This window comes from Mustela lutreola, chromosome 8 (assembly GCF_030435805.1).
Source record: "Mustela lutreola isolate mMusLut2 chromosome 8, mMusLut2.pri, whole genome shotgun sequence".
In the NCBI taxonomy this organism is placed as follows: Eukaryota; Metazoa; Chordata; class Mammalia; order Carnivora; family Mustelidae; genus Mustela; species Mustela lutreola.
The window spans coordinates 13,615,999-13,643,713 of NC_081297.1; the positions used below are offsets into that span (position 1 = coordinate 13,615,999).

At 42.3% G+C, this 27,715-nt stretch overlaps 1 protein-coding gene across 3 annotated transcripts in view; it reads left to right on the top strand.

The window, feature by feature from the left end:
• Positions 1-337: 337 nt before the first annotated feature.
• MPP7 (MAGUK p55 scaffold protein 7) overlaps positions 338-27,715 on the top strand; it is a 284,579-nt gene continuing 257,201 nt past the window's right edge. For 2 of the 3 annotated variants that reach the window (XM_059183826.1, XM_059183828.1), the window contains exon 1: positions 338-477. The gene's annotated coding sequence lies outside the window, so the exon portion shown is untranslated. The remainder of the gene's footprint in view (positions 478-27,715) is intronic. The other variant, XM_059183827.1, reaches the window with a different exon arrangement.

Consider the following 27,715-nt stretch of genomic DNA (forward strand, 5'->3'; position numbering starts at 1 on the left):
ACGAGCGTGTGGGGCGGAGCTTCCGTTGATTGAAGGCCGAGGGAGAGGAGCTACAGAGTTCTCACCAATCAGAGTTCCGCTTTGTTTTCTCTTACCGGCCAATGAGGAAGCTCTGCCGGCGAGGCTCCCTTCAAGTCCGGGACGCCTACCCCTGTCGCAGCCTATCAGCACACGCCTTTTACGAAGCGTCCGCGGAGCTCCCGCCTCGTGGGCGGTGCGGCCCTGCCCCTCCCCGCCCCTTCAGCCGTGACCCCGCCCCGCCGAGGGAGGGGGCCAAGTCGGTTACTTACTAGGCAGGAGGTGGGGGCCGGGCTCCCGCTGGGCTCTTGTGTTCTGCGCCCGCCGAGGCGGTGCCGAGCCCGCTGGCTCCTGATTGTCCTTTGCGGCGGCTGCGGTCTCTGTCTCTTTGCCTCCCGACCCGGGGCTGCAGGGACCAGAGCGGTCGCGCCTCCCGCGGGCCACGGCTGCCCAGAGCAGGTAATGGGGTGCCGTAGCTGCAGCCCCTGTGGGAGCACCGGTGCGGCGCGGGCGGTGGGGTCTGCCCCCCCGACTGCACCCGCAGGCGGCTGCCGGGCCGAGCCGGGCCGCGTCACCCGGAGCCTCCCGCCCGCCTCAAGGCGCCTCCGCCCGGGAGCCCGCGGCGGCGGCGGCGTCGGCGACACCTTGCGGGGAGGTGGGGGCGGGGCGGGGCCGGGGACCCCGAGGGGGAAGGGCGGGGGCAGCTGCCGGCGGGACCCCCTGGGGACTCGGAGTGAGGCGGCGGGGCCCAATGGAGGGCGCTAGGACGTGCAGGTGGAGGAAAACTGCGGAGTTGAGTCAGAGTCAGGCTCGCGAGGGAAAGGGACCTACTGATTAGTGAGGATAAGCTGAGTGGCTTTTTTTTTTTTTTTTTTTTTTTAAGCCAGAAAGGTGTCTTGGGTATTGTTAATTACATATTTTCTGGAGGCAGGCGCATTGCAGTACCATTTACACATTAACACTGTTGACCTGTTATTTATTATTTTTTAAGTTAAGAGTAGTCTTTTACGTGAACTTGTTTGGGGACTTTCCTTAAGTGACAAGTAGACCCAGCAGTGTGACTCACCTTTGTCTGGGCTGAAGTGGGGAAGGTGAGATAGCAGTGGGGGGGAGGAATGTTGATGAGGAATGCCTGCGCAGGTTTGAAAGGATTGTGGGGGTGGAACCTTGTTTCTGTCACTCTGACAAGGGTGGGAGTAGAATTGTGATTTTTTTTTCTTCTAATTTTTTTTTTTTAAACATTAGCATTCAAATAAAAAAAAGAAAAAAGCTTCTCTAAAAACAATTTCTGGGTTTTAGGTTTCAGGAATGCACCTGCTTGGTACTCAGGAGGTAATCCTTTGTAGACAAGCCAGGCAATTAATTCCTGATTTGCACCTTGAATTATTACTACTTTCTCTTTGACTAGCTTAATAACCTTTGTTTTCATTCACGATTTGTTAACAAGTGAAATGGTGAAGGTCACTGGGTTTGGGGCGGTAATGGCACAGTGAGAACTCTTGGAGCAGTGTTCTCCCCTTCTAGGTGCACTCCAGTTCTAACCAGTACAGGTTTTCCCTGCTCTCTGAAAATAGAGCATTCCTATGAAATTTTTTCTAAACTGGAGTACTGCAAAGCAAAAAAACAACAAAACAAAAAAACCCCACTATTAATGTGTATGGGAATTTTTTTTAGTGTTCCAGCCACCACCCCCCTAGGCTTTCCCGATACCTTAGGATAAACATTTTCCTAATGAATGCATAAAATAAGTCAGGATACAGCACAGATGCTCAGACAGAGGTCAGAGCTGCCAGGGCTCGCTGCTGAGACGCTGAGTTGAGTTCTCAGGGAAGGAGCTTGGCTCTGCCACTCCTGCTGTTCAGGTGTGTGCTGCCTCTCCAGCTGATGCAGAACAAACACCTCTGTGCGTTTCTCCCAGTTAGTGAAACCAGATACTAAGGTCTGTCGTAAAAGCAAAGTAGTGTAATGTGAACTGGTGAAAAACGGGGGATGCCTCTATTTCCATTTAGGTCTTTTAATTGAGACTCTCGTAGGCTGTCAGTTTTTTAATCCTATTGGGAGGCAGGTAGTACATAATCATGCCTACTCTACAAGTCCATAAAGTGAAAGCCCTAGAGGTGAAGAGAGTTCTGCTCCAGGTCACCTGACTCCTACTTTATTCTGTACCCGAAATGGATTTAATCCAGGATCTACTAAGGTTCCCACCATCAAGTAAGCGTCTGTATACCAGTTCGATCACGTGGTACAAGAATCACAGATGGAGATGGTGTTTTCTAAATAAAGAAATAGTGTCTCTTAGGTTTTTGTTTTTGGTTTTTTTTTTCCTCCTCGAGGTTGCTGACATAGTTTTGAATCACACCAGAAAGGTAATTTTTCACACAGGGAAAACAAAACAAACAAATTCCTAGTGGTGCTATGTGAAAATCTCTGTTTTAAATTTTGGGAGGTTTTCCAAATTAGAGAACCCAAGCTTCTCTTTGTTTGCATCTGTAGCTTTGCAGTGGATTTCAGTGCTGTTTTCTGAGTTGAACTGAAATTACTACACATAAGGCAAATAAAAATGAAGCATGATGTATTCTGGTCATGGCTTAGGACCTTTTGGGAAAGGTAAAGTATAAATTTAGTAGAAAAGCTGAAAATGTAAAAATCATTTATTCCTCAGAACAGTGCAAGCAAGGGAGTTTGGGGGTTAATGCAGAGCAGGCTTAGATGGCCAGTTGGGAGGAACCTCTTCGAATGGTGTCAGGGCTTGGGGAATTCTGGAGAACTGCTAGGTTATGTTAAACTTATTAGTCATCAGGAATATGGAAATGTCTTATGAATTACTGAATGGAACTGTTCTAATCATGAAGTCGTTTTCATGACAAATGCGTCTGTTGCCTATAACATGTCCATTTTGACATAACTTATTCTTGTAGGATATAAGGCATCACTTATACAACCCCTGTCTATCTCTGTTTTGATTTGTTTGGATTTATTTTTGCATTAATGTCTTCATTTGATTAACGCCCAAGGATTTCCATTAAGAAAGCCTTATCAGCCTATTAGTTTGTACAGGAAATGAGTCCTCTCTTATGAACACAGCTCTCTTGCAGCGTGGGAAACTGGAAAGAGATTTAGGCTGTTTTTACTGTATTTGTAATTCTTACCTAGGGTTTCTGTCCTTTAAAAAAATTAATTACAATGTTACCCAACTTCCACTAGGTGGTGCACTGGGTGCTACTTAAAGGAGAGTTCAATCAGATTTTTTTCCTTAATTATAAGTATTTCATTGACAAAGATACAAGTGTACTGTAACTGCTTCTCTTGTAATTACAATTCAGACAGAATTGCAATGGTCAGTTTCATTAAGTGAGGTTATTTGGAAGGAAAGGACAGCTTAACTTAAAGGACACAGTAATTTTAAAGAAATAACTTCTAAAAAGCTGATTCTCCCTGTGATCAGGAACCCACAGCAGAATGTGGATCTTTGGTCCTTATTTATGCACAATTGAACTTTTTTTTTTCTTTTAATGGCTGTGTTTTATTTAAATCTCTCATGAGCTATGAACTATTTGAGCATAGTTTTTTTTTTTTTTTTAAGATTTTATTTATTTGACAGACAGAGGTCACAAGCAGGCAGAGAGACAGGCAGAGAGAGAGGTGGAAGCAGGCTCCCTGCTCATGGGGGACTTGATTCCAGGATGCTGGGATCATGAGCCAAAGGCAAAGGCTTTAACCCACTGAGCCACCCAGGCACCCTTGAGCATAGTTTCATGTTTTGCTTTTTGATGGTTACAGATTCCTCAAAAGAAGTGGTAGAATAACGTGGGTACATATAACAAGATGACTCAAATCTTGAATATGAGTGAATACTTAAGTTACAAAAAAATTTTTTTTTCAGTCATGTAGCAGTTCATTTTTTCTTTCTTGAAAGCTCCCATAATCTCTTTAGGAGAACATTATTAACAGCTTACCTTAAAGGAGCGGGGCACATTCTCCCTCTGATTGTAGGGCTAACAGGCTTGTTTGTTACATTAATTGCTGTTACTGTTACAGAAGGGGGATGAGAAGTCCTAGCTGTTCCAGAACCATGGGTGGTTCCAAGAGTGTGTGTGGGGGGGTGGGTTTGATGGTATTTGGAAGAGGGAAAATAAATAGGTGCTATTCCTTTTGGAAGGGTGGCTCCTGTCGGTGTTGCCAGTTCTTAGGTGAGCTTGGGCGCGGAAAGGTGGATGGTTTTTTTTTTTTTTTTTTTTTTAAAGATTTTATTTATTTATTTGTCAGAGAGAGAGCGAGCGAGAGCGAGCACAGGCAGACAGAGTGGAAGGCAGAGTCAGAGGGAGAAGCAGGCTCCCTGCGGAGCAAGGAGCCCGATGTGGGACTCGATCCCAGGACGCTGGGATCACGACCTGAGCCGAAGGCAGCTGCTTAACCAACTGAGCCACCCAGGCGTCCCTTTTTTTTTTTTTTTTTTTTTTTAAGATTTTATTTATTTCTTTGACCGAGAGAAATCACAAGTAGATGGAGAGGCAGGCAGAGAGAGAGAGAGGGAAGCAGGCTCCCTGCTGAGCAGAGAGCCCGACGTGGGACTCGATCCCAGGACACTGAGATCATGACCTGAGCCGAAGGCAGCGGCCCAACCCACTGAGCCACCCAGGCGCCCCAAGGTGGGTGGTTTTAAGAAGCCAGGCTGAGAGCGCCTGGGTGGCTCAGAGGGTTAAAGCCTCTGCCTTTGGCTCAGGTCATGATTCCAGGGTCCTGGGATCGAGCCCCACATCGGGCTCTCTGCTCAGCGGGAAGCCTGCTTCCTCCTCTCTCTCTCTCTCTGCCTGCCTCTCTGCCTACTTGTGATCTCTGTCTGTCAAATAAAAAAAATAAAAAAACAAAAACAAAAACATGAAGATGCATGCCATATGCTGTATCTTTAAAAAAAAAAAAAAAAAAAGCCAGGCCGATTAAAAACTGCGTGAGTGTGGGCTTCTCAGAGCTGTTTGCACCTTTGACCACTTGAATCAAGTTAGTATGCAATTTAGGTCCGATTTCTAGCTATCCCATCGTACAGATGTGGGCAAGTTAACTCTTCAGTCTTCAAATTTATATTTTTAATCTTTAAAATAAGTAGTATCCTGAACTTTATGAAATTAATAATTTGAATATACAAGTGAATAGCTTAAAAGAGTTATTTGACATATAGTAGGTTCTCAAATTGTGGTAGGTGCTTGAATCTGTACATACTTCTGATACTCTTGTCTTCCAGTACCTGAAAAAAAAGTTGAATAGAAATGGACAGGGGCGCCTGGGTGACTCAGCTGGCTAAGTGCCTTTAGCTAAGGTCATGATCCCAGAATCCCAGGATAGAGCCTCTACTGGTTTCCTGCTCAGTAGGGAGTCTGCTTCACCTTCTGCCCCTCACCGCACTCATGCTGTCTCATGCTTTCTCTCTCTCTCTTCTCCAAATAAATAAAATCTTTAAAAAAAAAAAACATACATATATATATATATATATATATATGGCTTCTTCATATATATATATGAACCATATATATATATATATATATGCATATATATATATATCTCAAATTTAAGTACACATAGAGCTGTATTACTCAAACTGAAGACTTGAGTTGGGGTAGGAAAGAAGGTGCCTGGTCTCGATATTGCTTTGAATAGAGAAAAGTCAGGTAGGATGCTGTAGAGGAGTCTAGGTAAGGGGTTGGGAAGGTGTGAGCCGTTTTTGCATTAGTGTCTGTATGCACTAGCATATCTGATTAGCTTGACTCATGATAAAAGGGTATTTGGAAGATGGTGCCTATATATGTTTACTTAAAGCAGTTTGAGTCTTGAGAAACAAATATTTTGGAAGTTATAACTTTTTTTTTTGGCAGTTGAAGTTTGTTGGAGGGGTGTTGTAAAAATCTAGAGTTGAGCCAGAGATAAAAAGGCTTACGGAGCTATGGACTCAGATTTGTCAAGCTTCAGCTGCTGCTCCTCAAAACATTTTTGTCCTTTTCCTAATATGGCTTCTGATTCAACTTCTGAAGATTCTGTTTGGACCTCTGTGCTCTTTCATGTTTGGAATTTAAAATCCAGTTCCTAGTAAAGTCCCTAGGAGTGGGGGCCTTTATTTACATTTCATATTTTAGATGGCTGAATCATTGGACATTTTGTCAGGTTGGGGGAGGAGTTGCTGGGTCTTGAGAAAGTGAATGAATGTAATTTTGATTTTTTAGCCATTTAAAATAGGATCAAACATTTATGTTGTGAAATTTCCAAAATGGTGATCATTTCCCTTTAACATACATATATCCAGTGTGAAAACCCGTGGCTCTTGAACCTTCGTGTGCCTCCAGCTCACCAGGAGGGCTTGTTAAAATATAGGCAGCTGTTTCCACTCTTAGAGTTTCTGATTTAGTGGGTCTGGGGGTGGCCCCTTTGAGCATGCCTTTCTGTTAAGTTACAATGGTGATGCTGCTGGCCCAGGGACCACACTCAGAAAATCACGGAAAAGATGCCAGGGGGGATGTAAGTATTGGGAATGGTTAAGAAAACAGGCTTTGAAGTTTGAAAGATCTGGATTTGAAGCCCTGCTCCGTCCCCGACTTCAGGCACGTTCTTACCTTGGTTCTTCTCTAAAGTAGAAATACAGTATCATGCTGTGTAGAGTACTTAAGTGAACTCAGATGTGTGTAAAAGCTCATAGAACAGTGCCTGCTAGGTGATGAACATGCAATAAACGTTGTCTTTTAATCCTAAAAAAATCAAGTCTGGAATCTTATAAGGTTGAGCTATGCTCCTAAAGGCTAGAAACTTTTAATTAAAAAAATTTTTTAAAAGATTTTATTTGACAGAGACACAGCAAGAGAGGGAACACAAGCAGGGGGAGTTGGGAGTGGGAGAGCAGGCTTCCCGCCGAGCAGGGGGCCCGATGCAGGACTCGATCCCGAGACTCTGGGATCATGACCTGAGCTGAAGGCAGAGGCTTAACAACTGAGCCACCCAGCGGCCCCTAATTTTTCAAAAAAAAAAAAAATTTTTTTTTAAAGATTTTATTTATTTATTTGACAGACAGAGATCATAAGTAGGCAGAGAGGCAGGCACAGAGAGGGGGAAGCAGGCTTCTTGCTGGGCAGAGAGCCCCATGTGGGGCTCTGTCCCAGGACCCTGAGATTATACCTGAGCTGAAGGCAGAGGCTTTAACCCACTGAGCCACCCAGGCTCCCCTAGAACAGGGAATTTTCAGGGCTGTTCCTGGGAGTTCAGTTACAGGAAGTACCTGGAAGTCATCTTTAGAAAATAATCTCACTTTTCCTGTGGTGACTGAAGACCCTGAATGCAGTTTCTGGAGATTCTTACCCCACCTTTGGTCGTGTGCCTGGTTAATTTTCCTTCTGCGGTTCTCTAAGAGCCCGCCTTTTGGCTGGCACCCATTCCCGTTACTTCCATTGTCACCACCTTCCAAAGTTACTTGTTTACTTTTTATTGTTTCCTTTACTAGATTGCAAATTCTGTGAGGGCAGGGCCCGAGTACAGCACCTGGTGGGCAGGGATTTCGCACAGGCTGGTTCCAGGAAGGACCAGGTGTGGTGGGGACTCCCTCCCCAGGTCAGGTGTGTAGGCTTGAGCTCATGCTCCCTTTGTGGCCCGTGGTCCTGATGCTGTGGTCCATGTAAGCCTCTTGGTTAATTTCACCGGCTCTTCCTCCTTCATCTCCCCGTTCCATTCTTGTTCTTCCCCTCCCCCCGCCCCCCATCCGACCCTTTCTGGGGCTTGTACATCATTAATTTTGCCAGGTTATTCTGTGGAATGGCTGTGCTGATATACACTGTTGCCAGCTGTCGTTTGCCACATTCTTGCCAGCACTTGATATTTTCTGACCTTATAATTTTTTCCAATCTGATGCAACAGATGGAGCGAACTGGGCACAACGTGATATATTACTGTTCTGATTTGCAGTTCTCTAATTACTGATGCGGGCGCGTAGCCTGTCAGATGCTTATTAGCTGTGTGGAATCCCCTTTTGTGAATTGCCATTTATTTATTCTTTGCCTCTTTTTCTATTAAATTTTTGTATCCCTTTCCTCCCCTAATTTACAGGATTTTTTTTTTTTTTTGTATCTTCTGGGTGATAATTTGTTGGATTTTATGTGGCACAAATGTCTTTAGGTTTCTTTTTTTTCCCCCTACCACTTATTGGGTTTCTCCTTTGAAATCTTTTATTGAACAGAATAATTTTGTTATAATTAGATCCATTTTTCACTATCTAGGTTTTGTTTAGGACATATTTTGCATTCTTGGTTAACAAAGGTATGTTTTTACAGTCTGTCTCTTCCTGTTCTACTTCCACACTGGTTTTTATTTTCACTTTTATTGCTACAACCTATTTATAGTGATTGGTATGTAGAAGTATGAGGCCCATCTTTATTTTTTTCAGATGTTTAACCTGGTGGTTTTCATTCCTTGCTTTACATTAGAATTTACAAAGTAGCTTTTAGAAACCCATGCCTCAGTTTACCCCCTATCAACTGAATCATATTCTGGAGGGAGTGGAGATGCAGCAGTTGTATTTTTTAGAACCACTTCTGGTGATCTAGAACCATGGTTAAACCATACATTAAGAAACAAGTTCAACTGAATCAATTTTAAAGATCTTACTGGCTTTATTTGTTGATTCATGAATTGGGCAGTCACCAGCAGACAGAAAGGAGATCTGGGAAGGAGTGATACGGCATGAAAGACTTTTGCATACAAAAGGAAGTGGGATTGGGAAGTTTTAGTAGCAAAGAAGTGGACTGGCTGTGGCAAGGTCACTTTCCTTCAGAGGACAGGAGTCAGGCAGGTTACCTCATTCCTGTAGGTCAGGTAAGTTCCTAAGGAACTGGTTTATGATTCCATTTCTGAGAGAGCTGAAATGGTCTCTCGTGATGTGGGGTTTAGCATAAGTAACTCTATGTTGGGCTTGTTGTCTTTTTTTTTTTTATTCAACGGAGTGCACACATGCGCACAAGCAGGGGTAGTGGGAGAGGGAGAAGCCGGCTCCCCGGTGAGCAGGAAGTAGCCCTAGGCTAGATCCGAGGACCCTGGGTTCATGACCTGAGCTGAAGGCAGATGCTTATCAGAATGAGCCACTTAGGTACCCATTTTCTTGTTTTTAACACCTGTGTTAAAGATAGTTGTTTTTTCAGTAGAGTTTAAACATATTTTCTCCATTGTCTTATGTCTTCTTCGTTAGATTAATTCCTAGGTACTTCAGTTTTTGTTTCTGTTGTGAGTGACATTTTTTCCCCTTTTCCCCCCTTTTTTCCCTCTGTTGATAGGTATGTCTGTTGATATAAATCTATCAGTTAATCTGTCTATACTTAATATACTTTGGGGGCAATCTTATTAAATTCTCAGATTTTGGTAAGATAACCGTCATGGATGGTATGTAGAGCTCTAAACTCTGAATAGTTATAGTTGTGTTTAGGGAAGTTGTTACGTTTATTCTAAATATACTTTTTTTTATATTGAGGTTTTTAAATTACATATTTGAATTTTTTAAATCAGGCTTTTCCAAAGTAAGTGATGGGTAGTGACTCAACTTAGTTGAAAGCCATCACGTGTTTGTATACTGTGTGAACTTTTTAAAAAGATTTTTATTTATTTGGTGGGGAGAGAGCATGGGCGCAGAGTGCACGTTTGCACATGTCCACACAAGTGGGAGAAGGGGCAGAGGGAGAGGGAGAAGCAGACTCCCCTTCTGAATGCAAAGCTCAGACACAGGGCTTGATCCCAGGATCCCAAGATCATGACCTGAGCCGAAGTCAGACACTTCACCAATGGAGCCACCCAGACTGTGAAATTTTTGAAAATTGAAGTCTCATAGATAACTAGAAAAATGCGTGTACTGGGATATGCAGACATCTTAGGTGTGCAGCTCACAGAATTATCCCAAACCAAAAACACTTGTTAAGCAGCATTCAGACTGAAGAGACGAAACATTAGTAGGACCCCAGACGTCTCCCTGCTGCTCTTCTCTATGACCTTGACTTGTAAGAGTGTGGTGATTAGTGGTCATGGTCTGTCAGTTGGCTCCTGCTGGACTCCTGACTTGAGGTGTTTTGTTCATCAGGGAAATCAGAGGCTCAGATCGTGTCTGAAAGTTCATTTGAACATCGGAGCCTTGACCGAGGCTGTAATCTTTGGAGCTACAGTGTTCAAACATGTGATTGCAGTCCTTCACACTCTGAAAAATTAAGGATCTTTTTTTTATGTGGGTGATATTTAACAATATTTGCTGTATTAGAAATTCAAACACGAGGGGCGCCTGGGTGGCTCAGTGGGTTAAGGCCTCTGCCTTCGGCTCAGGTCATGATCCCAGAGTCCTGGGATTGAGCCCCATGTCGGGCTCTCTGCTCAGCAGGGAGCCGCCTGTCTCTCTGTTATCTCTGTCAAATAAATAAATAAATAAAATCTTTAAAAAAAATTAAATTCAGACACGAAATTTGAGAGTATTAACTCACTGAAAATAATCCCATTACATGTAAACATAAAAACACTTTATGAAAAATATCAAAGTAAGTGAAAAGAGTGGCATTATTTTATGTTTTTGTAACTGTTTTTCTAAAGTGAAATATAGTTGACTTACTGTGTTAGTTTCAGGTGTACAAGATAGTCATTTGACAGTTCTCTCCATTATGTAATACCGGGGTAAGTGTAGTAACCATCTGTCACTGTACTGTTATTACATTGTTATTGACTGATTTCCCTGTGCTGTACTTTTCATCGCTTATTTATTTTGTGACTGGAATTTTGTACCTCTTCATCCCCTTCACCTGTTTCACCCATCACCTCCCTCCCCCGTCCCCCACAGCTAGGTTTGTTCTTTGTCCATTTTGTTCATTTGTTTTGCTTTTTGTATTTTCCCATGTAAGTATTTGTCTTTCTCTCCAATTTCACTTAGCACAATACCCTCTAGGTTCATCCGTGTTGTGAATGACAATTTTTTTTTTTACTGCTGAGTAAAAAAGATTCCATTCTACATGTATGCCATTCTCTCATCTATTGATGGACATTAGGCTGCTTCTTGGCAATTGTAAAAAATGCTGCAGTCAAAATAGAGGTGCATATGTCCTTTTGAATTAGTGTTTTCATTTGCTTTGGGTGGATACCCACAAATGGATTACTGGATCGTATGGTATTATTTTATTTTTAATTTTTTGAGGAACCTCCATACTCTTTCCCACAGTGGCTGTATGAGTTTGCATTCCCCCCAACAGTGCGCAAGGGTTTTCTTTTCTCCACATCTTTATCAACACGTGTTACCTCTTTTCTTTTTGATACTAGCCCTTCTGACTGGTGAGATAGTATCTCCTCATGGTTTTGATGAGCATTTCCCTGATGATTAAAGGTGTCGAGCATCTTTTCATGTGTCCATTGGCCATCTGTATGTCTTCTTCGGAAAAATGTCTGATTGGGTCCTCCGCCCATTTTTAAGTCAGTTAAGTAGGTTTTTTTTGGTGTCGTGTGAGTTCTTTATATATTTTAGATAGGAACTCATCAGATATATTCTTTGCATATATCTTCTCCCATTCAGTAAGTTGTCTTTGCATTTCATCGACGGTTTCCTTCGCTGCGCAGCAGCTTTTTATTTTGATGGAGTCCCAATAGTTTGGTATTGCTTTTGTTTCCCTTGCCCGAGGACACATATCTAGAAAAATGTTGCTAAAGCTGATGTCTAAGAGATTACTGCCCATGTTTTCTTCTAGGAGTTTTATAGTTTCAGGTCTTACCTTTAAAGATTTTATTTATTTATTTGACAGAGAGAGATCACAAGTAGGCAGAGAGGCAGGCAGAGAGAGAGAGGAGGAGGCAGGCTGCCCGCTGAGTAGAGAGCCCAATGCGGGGCTCGATCCCAGGACCCTGAGATCATGACTTTAACCCACTGAGCCACCCAGGCGCCCTTCATTCTATTCTTTTGATCTAAGTGTCTGTTTCTGTGTCAGTACTATACTGTTGTGATTACTGTAGCTTTGTAGGATAGTTTAACTCTGTGATCGTGATACCTCCAGCTTTGTTCTCCTTTCTCAAGATTGTTTTGGTTATTTGGGGTCTTTCATGGTTCCATACAAATTTTAGGAATATTTGTCTTCTGTGAAGAATACTTTTGGAATTGTAATAGAGATTGTACTGAATTTGTAGATTGCTTTGGGTAGTATGGGCATTTTAACAGTAGTCTTCCAGTTCATGAGCATGGGGTATCTTTCCATTTGTGTCCTGTTCAGTTTCTTTCATCAATGTCTTGTCATTTTCTGAGTACAGATCTTTTACCTCCTTGGTTACATTTATTCCTACATATTTTGTTCTTTTTGATTGTAGCTCTTCTTGTCTGCTAAGACAGCTGGATTTTTCTGTTTCTGTGTTCAGTCTGTTGTGATTTGCTGTTTGGTTGGGATATAGGAAGGAAGTTTAATCTTGTACAGACCTGTAGTTGGAAGAGAGGAGTGTTTTAATGATCTTTTTAGGTAAACATGGATATTCTCTTTGATACCACACCAAAACTTTGTAAGTAACAATTCCTTAAAAATACAGTTGCACACTGGAATCTTAACTCGTGTTAAACTTTTCTCATTCTAGGCATTTAATTGTAGTGGCTTATTTTGTACTTTGAATCTTTATATACGTTTTGGACAATATTGGTTCATGGAATTTAAATCTCCCAAATGTTGGCACCTTTTGTGATATCGTTAGAAAAGGTCACATTTGTTAAAATCACCCATGATCCCTTCAGAAAGATGATTATTGAAAATGCTGTCATGTTCCTGGTGACAGATGTAATTTTTTGAAAAACCCAATTTTTGCTTGAAAGCTTGAATTTTCTTATGGTCAACACATAGGTTGGGTGTTTTCCTGGAAGCAAGAGGTTCACTTTATTCAGTTAAAAAAAAAAAAAAAAAAAAGAAAAAAGTTCTGCCAAATAAATGCTCAGCCTTCAGTACTCCATTTGCCTTTCGGGTGTTATTTCCTATAAGAATGATACTCCAGGGGAAAAAGGGCTTCTCGCTCAGCTTGCGAATTGTACAGATGGCGCTCCTCCTTTCCTATCAGACAACCATTCTCCTTCAGTGTATGGCATACCTTCTTCCCTAGACTTCCTATTTTGTCACAGACATTAAGAACTGTATCCAAGAATTGAGATCTCAGTATCATCATTAATTTTCACCGTTCCCTCAAGGACACTCTTCTGTGAAGCTGGCCTTTTTTTCCCACTTGAGTTTATACTGGGGAGGGCAGCCTGGTTGGGACCATTGACTTTTTTTTCCCTTGCCAAGATGCCAGCAGTTTTAGACAGCCTTGCTTTTATATCCTCAGCACAAATGTCAGTGCAGCGAACATCACAAGTAACCTCTCAGCATGATTTTAATTATTTTTTTTTTTAAGATTTTATTTATTTGACAGGTACAGTGAGAGAGGAACACAAGCAGAGGGAGTGGGAGGGAGGAAGCCAGTCTCCTGCTGAGCAGAGAGCCCCATGTGGGGTTCGATTCCAGGACCCTGCGATCATGACCTGAGCCAAGGGCAGCTGCTTAATGACTGAGCCACCCAGGCGCCTCTTCACCATTATTACAAAAATAATTTTGACCTCATGGGTGGACCGAAAGCTTGTTGAGGACCCCCAGGGTTTAAGGATCACTTGAGAACCGCTGGCTCTTTGTATCTCTCGCCAGTGCAATTGAAGACCCAAGTTCTTTTTTTTTTTTTTTTTAAAGACTTTATTTATTTGACAGAGTTTACAAGTAGGCAGAGGGGCAGGCAGAGAGAGGAAGGGAAGCAGGCTCGCCGCCGAGCAGACAGCCTGATGCAGGGCTCGATCCCAGGACCCGGGGACCATGACCTGAGCCAAAGACAGAGGCTTTAACCCACTGAACCACCCAGGTTTCCCGAGGACCAGGTTCTTAACATTGATCTCTCTCCTCTGAGGCTGCTCAGCCAGATCCAACTTTTCTGTCGCTTACTTATTCCGAAAGCCATCTTCTTAGAAGCAGGGACCTGCTACTTCTTGGCTCAGCCGTGCTGTATTTTTCCAAGTGAGGAAAAGTTTGGTAACCCTAGGAAAGAAAATATTTCTGAGATCAGCCTCTTCAGACCTGCATGAAGCTGTTAGTTTTGCTGCCTTATCATGATAAATATGTCTATAAACATGTGGTTTACTTTCCACATCTTTTAAGATGAAGATAATCACAAAGAGAAGTTGAAGACCTGTCCTGGACATTTATCAAGAAATATTTGTTTGGTAATGTCATCGTTAGGAAGGATGATAACAAGTGGTAACCTGTTGTAATGCTTTTAATTTAATTTTAACTTGTTAATGGTTTAACTTGCTCTTCTTTTATTTCCTATAAATAGTAATCAGATTTTGGTTTGATTCAGTTTTCTTTCTTTCTTTTTTTTTTTTTTTTTTTTTTTGGCAAAATTGCTTCCTGGGTGGTAAGGTGTACTTCCAGCTGGAGTCAGGCAGTGTTGATTGTCTTTCCTTCTGTGGTGATCCTGGTCATTGAGAATCACATTACCTAGATCTCTTGTTTTATTAGTTGTTAGTGAAATGGTGATATTTTAGATCTGTTTTCCTTCTTTATTTAATAGGGTATTTTTATAAAGAGGAAATTTCCCTCATCAGTTATTAGAGATATAATTGTATAGAAAAGGCAGGTTAAATTTTTTTTTGTTTTGTTCTGTTTTTAAAGATTTTATGAATTTATTTGACAGTGAGTGAGCACACAAGTGAGGGGAGCAGCAGAGGGAGAGGGAGAAGCAGACTCCCGGCTGAGCAGAGAGCCCAGTGCGGGACTGGATTCTGGGACCCTGGGATCATGGCCTGAGCTGAAGGCAGACTCGTAACCCACTGAGCCACCCAGGTGTCCTGTTTTTTGTTTTGTTTTGTTTTTGTTTTAAATCAGTTTCAACATTGTGAGTTTGTCCATGAGATTATAAAGTAAGTCTGTTGAGGATGAGTAGATTAAATTGGTCTCAGTCATTTCTCTTTGAAACACCAACTGAAATTGCATTCATTTTTAGAAATAAGTAAATCCAAAGGAAACCATTAAGAAGCCCTTTTATTATATCCTGAAAGTAACTTAATTCATTTGAAATAAAAAAATGTGGTAGACACTTACTGATGCTATTAAGAGAAATTTTTAAAAATTAAAATGCTGTTCGTCTTGGGGCGCCTGGGTGGCTCATTTGGTTAAGCGTCTGGAACTCCTGATTTTGGCCCACGTCATGATCTCAGGGTCATGAAATTGAGCCCCACGTGGGGCTGCGCTCAACGGGGCGTCGGCTTGAGATTCTCTCACTCTCTTTGCCCCTCTCCCTGCTGAACTTCCCCTCTCTCTCTTAAATCTTTTTAAAAAATTAAGATTTTTCTTGCTTCTGGGGCGCCTGGGTGGCTCAGTGGGTTAGGCCGCTGCCTTTGGCTCGGGTCATGATCTCAGGGTCCTGGGATCGAGCCCCACATCGGGCTCTCTGCTCAGGAGGGAGCCTGCTTCCTTCTCTCTCTCTCTCTGCCTGCCTCTCTGCCTGCTTGTGATCTCTGTCTGTCAAATAAATAAATAAAATCATTAAAAAAAAAAGAAGTCTACATTTCTTTAAAAAAAAAAAAGATTTTTCTTGCTTCTGAGAATGTATTCATTGCATACAGTTACCCTTTAACCAATCCTCTGTTGTATTCTGAGCGCGCATCTGAAAGTGTATGAAGCGTCCTCGGCCTCCCCGGGTTCACCGTAGAATAGAGGAGGTGAGAAGTTGACCTTCCCTAGCTAAATTTTTTCCTGGCATTTTGTGGGTTGAATGATAAACAGAAGTTGTGTTTATTACAATACTTCCTCTTTAAAATGTATAATGTCGAGAAATGGATGACGGAAAATGAAGTTTTCTTGAGATCAAGGACAGTGCTAGGCGAAACTGGTTATGGGAAGGGTGAGTCAGAGGGAGCTGCAGCATCTGCTGGCGTTCTGGCGAGAACCCGGGAGGCAGTGGCCTTTCGTCGTGAACTGCAGACTCCCGCCGCGGTGGGGACGTCAAACAGGTCCTTCTGCTTCAGGCCAGACCTGTTCTAAGCCGCTCCTCCCTTCCTGAATTCCTTCTCGTAATTTGAGTGATTGCCGAATACGCAGTACTGCACACGCACAGATTATATACACCCGGTGTCCGTTTGTGGCCCCTCCTGGGACCCTCTTCACGGCCTGCTGAGCAGCAGTAGGGTTGTTCGCAAATTCCAGCTTTTCGGGGGCTCCGGGGCGTACTTTGGGGTGGTATCCTGGGTGACGTGGTTCCTTAGCCACGACCTCCCGACTCCTCCCTTAACCGCTGGCTTCTGCTCAGTTAGCCCAGTTTAGTAAAGTGACCTTGACCCGACTTCTTTTTTTTTTTTTTTTTTAAAGATATTATTTATCTATTTGACAGAGATCACAAGTAGGCAGAGAGAGAGAGAGAGAGAGAGAGAGAAGGGGAAGCTGGCTCCCTTCTGAGCAGAGAGCCCGATGCGGGGCTCGATCCCAGGACCCTGGGATCATGACCCAAGCCTAAGGCAGAGGCTTTAACCCACTGAGCCACCCAGGCGCCCCTTGACTCGACTTCTGTTCTAGGTGTTTCTAATCTCCAGCGGGGTCCGGAACTGGGTGATTGGATTTCCTCTGGTTTTTACACAGGGAACCTAAAACATCCCCCTGGGGAGACTGTGACTGGGATGGGGACAGGCCACCTCTCTCTCTCAGTCGTTTTTCACCTGATCCTAGCTGCCATCGACGGTAGCTGCCTTTGCCAACGGGTGATCCTTGGCTCTTTCGCGGCGCAGTGCTGAGCGGGGCTCCCTGACGGCCTGTCTTAACCGCAGCCCTTGGAGAATTGTCTTTTTTCCTCCTACAAATGGGGAAAACTGAGTCCTGCCGTTCAGTACTTTGCCGGAGTCCCACGATCAGGGGGTGGTGAAGCCGGGGTTTAAACTCCAGCTTGCTGTTCTGTGCACTGGACCGTGCGTGTGAGCAGATCCTCGGATTCGAATTCTTTCTGGAATTTGTCTCCCGCATCTTCAGTCTCTCTGGCTCCTTCTTTTCACCTGAACAAGCACGAGTCTCACCTGCTTTGGCCGGTGTTCTAGAAATGCGTCTGCCGAGGCACACCCTGGGTGACCGGCTCGCTCAGAAGTCTGAGGCGCTAGGGAGAGTCCCCCATGGTGAGCATGAAGTTGTTCTGAGGTTTTATGTTTGATCCGCTCGATGAAGTACCACTTTCCATTGTTCAAAGAGGATGCTCCAGAAAGACGTGTCCTTTTTATGCGCCCCCCGAACCTCCATAATAAGTACCTCAGGCTGAGAAACAAGGCTATTGGCAATGATGCGCCATGTTGGTATGGTGGTGGGGGGTCAGGTGGGAAGGTCCGATGGGCAGTGAGGAGGGGCTGGAAGGAGGGGTGGGCCGAGGCACAGGGGTCCGTATTCTAGAGGCTTTGGGTGGTGTGATGGAACGGATTTGATGATTGGATATTGGCAAGCTCTGTTCTTCTCCTCAGTCTGGTTTTGTGTTGGTTTCTGCCACCAGCTTTTCTTTTTCTTTTTTCTTTTTTATAAACATAATGTATTTTTATCCCCAGGGGTACAGGTCTGTGAATCGCCAGGTTTACACACTTCACAGCAGTCACCAAAGCACATACCTCCCCAATGTCCATAACCCTGCCACCCCAGCCCTACCCCTCTCACCCTGGCAACCCTTAGTTTGTTTTGTGAGATTAAGGGTCTCTTATGGTTTGTCTCCTCCCAATCCTGTCTTGTTTCATTTTTTTCCTTCCCTACCGTACCCCAAACTCCCAACTTTGTCTCTCAAATTCATATCAGGAAGTTCATATGATAATTGTCTTTCTCCAATTGACTTATTTTGCTAAGCATAATACCTTCTAGTTCCATCCACGTCATCGCAAATGGCAAGATTTCATTTCTTTTGATGGCTGCATAGTATTCCACTGTATGTATGTATGTGTGTGTGTGTATATATATATATATCTCACAACTTTTTTTTTTTTTTTAAAGATTTTATTTATTTATTTGACAGAGAGAGGTCACAAGTAGGGAGACAGAGAGGGGAAGCAGGCTTCCTGCTGAGCAGAGAACCTGATGCTGGCCTCGATCCCAGGAGCCTGAGATCATGACCTGAATTGAAGGCAGAGGCTTACTTAACCCACTGAGCCACCCAGGTGCCCTATACCACATCTTCGTTACCCATTCATTCTGTTGATGGACATCTAGGTTCTTTCCATCGTTTGGCTATTGTCGACATTGCTGCTATAAACATTTGGGTTGTGTACCTCCTTTTAAGGGAATGCTAATAAACATTAGGTTTATTAGCATTAGTAGGTTCTTGTTTTTCAACAGACAGCGTCCTTTTTTTTTTTCTTTTAAGATTTTATTTATTGGAGAGAGAGTGTGCACACTTGAGTGCGGGGAGAGGCAGAGTGTGAAGCAGGCTCTCCACTGAGCAGGGAGCCTGATGCGGGGCTCCATCCCCGGACTCTGGGATCATGACCTGAGCCAAAGGCAGATGCTTAAGCTACTGAGCCACCCAGGCGCCCCAAGTGTCTTGCTTTTGACTCTTGGGCTGTGCCACCCTAAGTCGAAATCGGTCCGTGGGACCTTCACAGCCTATTATATTCAGGCCCCGTGTGTGGTTATTTTTCTTTACTCATTTTAACCTACCTTCTACTCTGGCGGGACATAAGGATGTGTTCAGAGACCTACAGGTTTGCTCTGGGATTGACATCCAGATTGCTTCACAGGCACATGTCCATTTGTCTCTGATGGTCCTGGTTTGACCCTGTCATCCGAGGTTGCCTGTTACCTCCACACGGCCTCTGTTGTCACACCCTCCTCTTGGTGGCCCTTAGCCTGCCTTTGGATGTCTAGATTCTAAGAAATTCCATTGTTCTATTGCTGTTAATAATCTAGAGCCAGGAGTACTAGAAATGGCCTCCTTTAGGCACATTCGCGGTTAGATAGAATTTTCCTCCCTGATGTGTAACTGGCAACATTACTCTTAAAACCAGCATGTGTAGGGTGGGTGCCCAGGAATGGGACCTTTTTATTTTATTTTTTGCCCTCTTACTTTAAAGGGTCTGGCGGTTGCTGAACTGGATCTTTTGTTGGTTTAAAAAAAAAAGAAAAAAATTGGGCTACGGGCTGTATGAGCCTGTGTTGCCCTGGTTGTCTTTAGATCTCCATGGGCCCCGAGCCGCTGGGGGCAGGCCTGCCTCTTGCTTTGGGTACAGCGTGGGAGCCCAGCTCTGCCAACGGGTTTGGCCTGTGCACGTCGCCTCGTCCGTCCCACTTGGCATATTCTGCTCTCCTGGGCTCGCAACAGTAATGATAATTCTAAGGGATTATTGAGCCACAGGGGAGACTTGAGTTTTCTTGGACTTGATGGCGGGCACATTTTTAAGACTAAGAAATTGAGAGGACAAAGAATCAATAGCGGTGCCTTTGAGGGTAGGGGTTCTGCCCTCGCTCTTAAATGCCGAGGCCTGGTGGTAGGATGGTTGTTGAGTGAATGTGTGGATTTTGTGTGTGTGTGTGTGTGTGTGTGTGTGTGTGTCTCAGATTTATTTATTTTAGAGAGAGGGAGAGGGCACACGCGCGTGGGCACACGTGGGGCAGAGGGGGAGAGAGAGAGCCTCAAGCAGACTCCATGCTGACTGTGTAGCCCAACACAAGGCTCGATCTCACAACCCAGGGGTCGTGACCTGAGCCGAGATCTCTTGAGGATGGGGTCGGAGGAGGGAATGAGGATCATGTCTGGGGTGCGAGGGGAGACATGGGGTTTATTCAGGAGCCTCTCTCGGATCTTGTATGTCCCTCTCTTCTTCCACTAAAGCTGGCCCCTCTCTAGTTTCTGCCATGGTTAAGCCCCACTCCATAGGTTAGTTTGGGGAGATCGAGCCAGAGTTTAGAGTTTCTAGTTAGGCCATTTCTATTTCCAGAACTATGTTAGGAGTCCAAAATAGAAGTTGGCTCCTTGGTGAAGAAAGTGAGTTTCCCTCACCCTGCTCACCCTGGAGTGGCACGTCAGCTGTGTTCCGTGTGGTATTTTAATTGGGTGAGAAAATTGAATTCCACCCCCCCTTCCTTTAAACAGTTTGGGTAAAATTGAAGAAATACTGACTAGCAAAGAAAACCTAAGAAATACCAAATGACCTTCATCCCAATTAACAGAGGTTAGCATTTTGGCATACTTGTTTCAGATTTTCTTTTTAATTGAAAGAAATAAAACACAGATGAAGTACGTATTGTTGCCCTTCCTACTTCTGTTTCCCCTTCCTCCCCACAAGCAGTTGCTAATATGAATTTGTACGTATCCTTCCACCTCCCCCATTTTTTAAAATTGTAACCGATTCCTTCCATCTTTTTCTAAATCTGTCTTTATGTGTGGATTTTCCTATAATTTGAAGGGCATATGGGATGGAAAGTGACCATTAACAGAAATCAGAAATCATATACCGCCCATCTCCTTCTTTTATTTGCTTTTAAAAAAGTCTTGTTTTGACGGTATCTAGTTCCATAGATACAGACACCAGAGGACATTTTCCTTTTTTCTTTATTGTATTTTCAGTTTTCATTTACCCGATGACCTTTTCTTTTTTTTTTTTTTTTTTTTAAAGATTTCATTTATTTATTTGACAGAGAGAAATTACAAGTACACTGAGAGGCAGGCAGAGAGAGAGAGAAGGAAGCAGGCTCCCTGCTGAGCAGAGAGCCCGATGCGGGACTCGATCCCAGGACCCTGAGATCATGACCTGAGCCGAAGGCAGCGGCTCAACCCACTGAGCCAACCAGGCGCCCCCCGATGACCTTTTCAATTTTAATTTTTTTTGCATTGTCTGCGGAGGTCTTCTTTATGGATTTGGTTGCTTAGGTAGGTCTCTCATTGGTTCCCTGACATTGAATACAATTTCTTTCTTGTTTGTGGGCCTTAAATTGTTTAGCATTTTAAGAGTTTACACCATTAATAAGTTGAAAGCCCAGTTTTTGGCTAAAATTTCCATATGCATTTTAGCAGACAGTCTCAATATTTTGTGTTCCGAAAAGATGCTGCAAAGATGTTGCAGTGGGTGTGAAATGGTTTGCAAGGGACGTGAGTAGGTGGCAGAGAGTGTTTGGCTGGAACGAATGAATACATGCAGAAAAGCTGTTGCTAGGCCCCTTGGGAAACTTGTCATTGAGTGGGAAAGTGTTAGCAAGTACCCCCTGCCTCCATTTTTTTTTGGGGGGGGGTAGCAGTTGTTAGTTTTCGATATTAAAATAGTGTCACGTTTGATTTAAGAAATAAACGTAAATATGAAATGAATATTTAATTAGCAGTGTAAGTCCAGCCCTGTACTAACCAAGCTCTGATCTCCTCCGTGGCACTGTCTTTTGGGTGTTTTCACTTGGGTGGCTGCTCTTGACCTTATTCAAAGATCAGAAGTGGAAAAACAGGTTCCACTTTTTCATATACCCAGTTCCTGCTTATGGCACCACTGTCATTTGTATATCTAAGATTAGGGCCTGTGGAGTCTTTTGATTCCCAGCATGTCTCCTGTGTTTCATGCTGAGAGCCCAAGTTTTTACCCTTCCCATTCTGTACCGCACTAATCTCTAGTACTCCAGCCTCCCTGCCCTTGGTCTCGTCCTGGGATGCTCACCCTTGACCTACGTTACTCTGGCCGCTGCTTGGCTGAATATGCAGGCTTCAGTTTGCCCCGTACCCTGGTGTCCAGTTTTAGAACCTTACTTGCATGACTTCATTTTTGAAGAGGACTTCTTCCCCATGGATTTTTAGGGGCTCTGAAGTGACTATTTTTGTTCAAAGCCACTTTGGCCAGTTACCAACTCTAGGACCTTATATAAAATTGTGAATGTATCTGAGACTTCATTTCCTCATAGGTAAACCAAGGCAGTCATGATAGTATTTAGGTTGTAGGGCTGTGGCAGGCTTTAAATTGGAGAACAAAGCATGGTAGTTGGTGCAGTTGGATATTAGGGCTGGTATTTTTTTTTTTTTTTAAAAGATATATTTATTTTAGAGCATGTCCCTGCGTGCTGAAGTCGGGGAGGGGGTGTGGGGGGGGTTGGCAGAGAGAGAGAAACTGACGATCCTTGCTGGGCAGGGAGCCCAACATGGGGCTGGATCCAAGGACTCTGAAATCACTACCCAAGTGGAAACCAAGAGTGGAAACCAAGAGTCGTCACTTAACTGAGCCACCGAGGTGTCTTAGGGCGGTTATTCTTAATCCTATCAAGCCTTAATCCTTTTTACCCAGATTTCATTGTTCTTTATATGGCGCTACTCTAAGTATTCTGGTTTAACCTTTTAACAATATAAACTTGTTGTGTAATCCGATCTGGATGGTTGGTCCTGATTTTCCCTGAGAGAGGATGTGGGACGGAAGATCCGTTTGGAAGGAGTAGCAGAAAGAGAGGTTCCTTTTTAAATACATTGAGTTTGAGGGGCGCCTGGGTGGCTCAGTGTGATAAGCCGCTGCCTTCGGCTCAGGTCATGGTCTCAGGGTCCTGGGATCAAGCCCCATATTGGGCTCTCTGCTCAGCAGGGAGCCTGTTTCCCTCTCTCTCTCTCTCTGCCTGCCTCTGTCTACTTGTGATCTCTGTCTGTCAAATAAACAAATAAAATCTTAAAAAAAAGAAAGAAAAAGAAACTAACTAGAAAACCCTCGTTTAAAAAAAAAATACGTTGAGTTTGAGATGCCTGCATGGTCTGGGACAGGACTCCTGACTGTGGTGCGAGTGGGGTAAAGTTAGGGAACTGGAGATGTCAGTTTACAGATGGCACTTGCAGATGAATTTGTGTGACAACATTTTCAGGTTCAACGATGCCTCTTAAGTCTGGACCTGAATTTTTTTAAATAAAGATTTTTAGCTGTTGTGTCAAGATTTATGGAATACCCATTATTGAAGGGCATTATGTTGGGCCCTGAGCTGATGCTAAGAGCCATATTATCCAGCTTCTGTCCTGGGAACCTCACATCAAAGGACCTAGAAATTGAATGAAAGCAGAATGAAATGTGGTTAACAGATAAACATTGAGGGTAGCTGTGGTTGGGGTTTATTTATGATGTTGAATTTGAAGGCATATGGGAAACTAGGACAGGGTGGTGACAAAGCTAGCTGATTTTTCAAGATGTTTAGGTTCCTTCACGTTTCGGGGGCAGGAAGTAGGAAGCAGGTTTTCCAGGCAGCCTCCTACGTGGCATGTGATACAAGAGTGTCACGCTTCAGTCTCTGGGTGTAGACATTGTGTAAACACTGGATGTCTGTGATTGTTCTATAAATCTGTTTTACTGGTTTTCATGGTTCCAAGAGCCAGAGTCTTCTAGTTTATTAGATCATTAGAAAATTGGTGTGTTTTATGAGATTTTGTATATCCTTTGTTTCCACGGTGTCAAATGTGTGAAATACTTCTGATTGTTGAAGAATATTTTATGTTAAAAATAAACTCCTTTGGGAAACTTAGACTATAAATGTACTGTCTAATCAAGATCCTGAGATATATATAGCTTTGATAATTCATACAGGGATGAGAATAAAAATCTGTGAGATCTAACAAATGCAGAACTTCCAGTTGTTAATGCCAAGAATAATTGTGTTCTGGTGGAGAGAAATTTCTTTTATGTCTTTGCATTTTTTGATTGTGCTCTTGATGCCATTTATCTTAAAGTAGACAGACTTTTAAAATTCTTTGCTTTCATAGTCTCTGAATGCTTATCCCTTAAGTACTGCGGTAGTGGTAGATGAGCGAAGTGTAAGAGTGGGTAAGAATACCGTATCTCATCGAGCTTTCTCTTCCATTGGAGAGGCCCTACTGAGTAATGGCTTATGTAGGTTTCCAGTTACCTTGAATCTTTATCAGTAAAGAGGTTGCCTAAGAAATGTGACAGAATACACTAATGTGAATACTTTTAATCGTTCTTCAGCTGTGAATTTTGTTGGTTTTTTGAGCTAGAATTCATTAGTAATTGTACCAGAAGACAGAAAAAACTCCGTGGTTAACTTAGGTTTTTTGTTGTTGGTTTTTTTTTTTTTAGGATTTTATTGATTGATTCACAAAGAGAGAGAGAGAGCTCAAGCAGGTGGAGCAGCAGACAGAGGGAGAGGGAGAAGCAGGCTTTCTGCTGAGCAGAGAGCCCATTGTGGGACTCGATCCCAGAACCCTGGGATCATGACCTGAGTGGAAGGCAGACACTGAACTGACTGAGCTACCCAGGCGCCCCTTCCGGTTAACTTAGAACACATGAGCTTACCAGTCTCTCTTAGATTTAGACTAGCAAGACTTTTTTTGAACCATTAATACCAGATAATTTTTCTTTTTTTTTTTTTTGCACTAGTGAAAGAGAAATCTTTGTGAGTATATTAAGTTATCATATAAAGAAAAAGATTTTTATACATAATTATATAGTAAAAATAGGTTAACTTTTAAAAAATTGAACTATAGTTGATATATAGTATGCTCATCATTTCAGATGTACATCATCGTGGTTTGCTCTTCTGATACATTGTGAAGTTGTCTCTGTGATGTCTAGTTACCATCGGTTACCATAGAAAGTGATTATAATATTACCGACAGTATTCCTGATGTTGAACATTACCTCCCCCTGACTAATTTATTTGATAACCGGAAGTTTGTATCTCTTACTCCCTTCACCCGTTTCACCTGCCCCTTTACTCCCTATCTCCTGTGTGCTTTGTTCCTGGATTTTTGAGTCTGTTTGTTTTGTTTCTTCATTTGTTTGGTTTTTTAGATGACACATGTAAGAAATCATACAGATTTGTGTTTCTCTGACTGACTTAGCATAATAGCCTCTAGATCCATCCATGTTGTCACAAATGATGAGATCTCATTCTTTTTTTTTTTATTGCTGAGTAATATTCCATTGTGTGTGTGTGTTTATTTGTCTATCTATTTGTCTACATCTTCTTCTGTCATCTGTTGATATACTTAGGTTGCTTCCATATCTTGGCCATTGTAAATAGTGTTGCATTGAACATAGGAGTGCATGTATCTCTTTGAATTGGTGTTTTTGTTTTCTTTAGATAAATATCCAGAAGTAGAATTGCTGGATCAGAGGGTACTTCTACTTCTAGTTTTTCGAGGAATCTCCATACTGCTTTCTGTAGTGACTGCACCGGTGAACATTTCCACTAACAGTTATAAGAGTGTTCCCTTTTCTCTGCATCTCACCAAAACTTATTTTATTTTAGTTTTGATAATAACCAGTCTGACTAGTGTGAGGTCATATCTCATTGTAGTTTTGATTTGCATTTTGTTTATGATTGGTGATGTTGAGCATCTTTTCATGTGCCTGTTGACAGCTTGTAGGTCTTCTTTGGGAAAAGTCTTCTGCCCATTTTTAATCAGTTTTTGTTTGTTTGTTTCTGTTGAGTTTTGTTAAGTTCTTTATATATTTTGCCTGTATGATTTGCAGCTCTCTTCTCCCATTTGGTAGATTGTCTATTTTGTTGATGGTTTCCTTTGCTATGCAAAAGAGTTTTAGTTTGGTGTGATCTCATTTAATTTAGCTTTTTTTTTGTTCTTGCCTGGGGCAACTGATTCCCCCCCCCCCCCCCCCAAAAATGTCGGTAAGACCAATATCAAAGAGCTTACTGCCTGTTTCCTTCTAGGAGATTTATGGTTTCAGGTCTTACATTTAAGTATTTTAATCCATTTTAAGTTAATTTCTGTGCAAGGTGTAAGGGAGTGATTGTGTTTCACTCTTTTGCATGTGCCTGTCTAGTTTTTGCAGCTCTGTTTATTGAAAAGTGTCTTTTCCCCTTTGTATATTCTTGTCTCCTTTATTATGGATTAACCGACCATAGATGCATGTGTTTATTTTGGGGGTCTCTGTTCTGTTCTGCTGATCTACAAGTGTATTTTTTGTTTCAGTACCATACTATTTTGATCACTATAGCTGTGTTTTATAGTTTGAAATCGGGGGATGAGATATCCCCAGGTTTGGCTGTTTTCAAGTCTGTTGTATGCACATTTTAACGGTATTCTTCAATGCGTGAGCGTGATACATCTTTTTATTTGTGTCTTCAGTTTCTGTCATCGCTCTCATAGTTCTCAGAGTATAGGTGTTTCACCTCTGTCTTATTCCTAAGTATTTTCTTGATGTAATTGTAAATGGGATTGTTTTCTTAATTTCCCTTTCTGATCGGTTGTTATTAGTATATAGAAACGCAGCCAATTTTTGTATGTTGATTTTTGTATTCTTTGACTTAACTGAATTCATTTACTAGTTTTAATCATTTCTTTGGTGGAATCTGTAAGGGTTTTCTATATATATAGTGTGTCACCTGTGAATAGTGATGGTTTTCCTCTTTACCAATTTGGATGCCTCTTATTTCTTTTCCTTGCTTAATTGATGTGGCTAGGAATTCCTAGTATGTTTGAATAAAAGTGGTGAGAGTGGGCATCTTTGTCTTATTTTTAATCTTAGAGAAAAGGCGTTCAGCTTTCACCATTGAGCATGATGATAGCTGTGGGTTTATCATATATGGCCTTTATGTTGAGGTATGTTCCCTCTACACGTGCTTCTCTGAGAGTTTTTATCAGAAATAGATGTTGAATTTTGTCAAATGCTTTTTCTGTATCTGTTGAGATGATCATATGGTTTTCATCCTTCCATTTTGTTAATGTGCTGTATCACACTGATTGGTTTATAGATGCTGAACCATCTTTGCATCTCGGGAATAAATTCCATTTTATCATGGCTTATGACCCTTTAATGTATGTATGGTTGGGTTTAGTTTGCTAATATATTTTTTTAATTTATTTTTTTTAAAAGGTTTTATTTATTTGACAGAGAGAGATCACAAGTAGACAGAAAGGCAGATAGCGAGAGTGGAGGGGAGCGGGGTGGGGGGGGTGTGGGGAGGAGCAGGCTCCCTGCTGAGCAGAGAGCCAGATGCAGGGCTTGATCCCAGGACCCTTCCCAGGATTTTTGCATCTGTGTTCATTAAGGTTATTGGCCTGTAATTTTCTTCTTTTATGTTGTCTTTTTCTGATTTTGGTATCACATTACTGCTGGCCTCATAAAAGGAATTTGGAAGCATTCCTTCCTGTTTACTTTTTTTGGGAATAATTTGAGTAAGATAGGTACTAACTCTTAATTGTTTGGTAGAATTCACCTGGTCCTGGACTTTTTTTTTTTAATCACTGGTTCAATTTTATTACTCATAATCAGTATATTCATTTTTTCTATTTTTTTTCATGATTCAGTCTTAGAAGGCTATGTGTTTTTAGGAGTTTACCCACTTCTGGTTTTTCCAATTTGTTGGCCTACAATTGTAGTAATCTGTTATGATCGTATGTATTTGTTGTCAGTTTTAATTTCTTTTTCATTTTTGATTGTATTGGGACCATGTTTCTTTTATTCTTGATGATTCTGGCTACAGGTTTATCAATTTTTATCTTTTCAGAGAACCAGCTTTTATTCTCCATTATCTTTTCTAATTTTTTAAAACTATTTCATTTATTTCCACTGCGATCTTTATTATTTCCATCTACTAACTTTGGGCTTTATTTGTTCTTTTTTTTTTCTTTTTTCTTTTTTCCTGGTTCTTTAGGTCTGAACTTAGACTGTTTATTTGAGATAGAGATCTTGTTTCTTAGGAAGGCCTGTATCACGATAAACTTCCTTCTCACA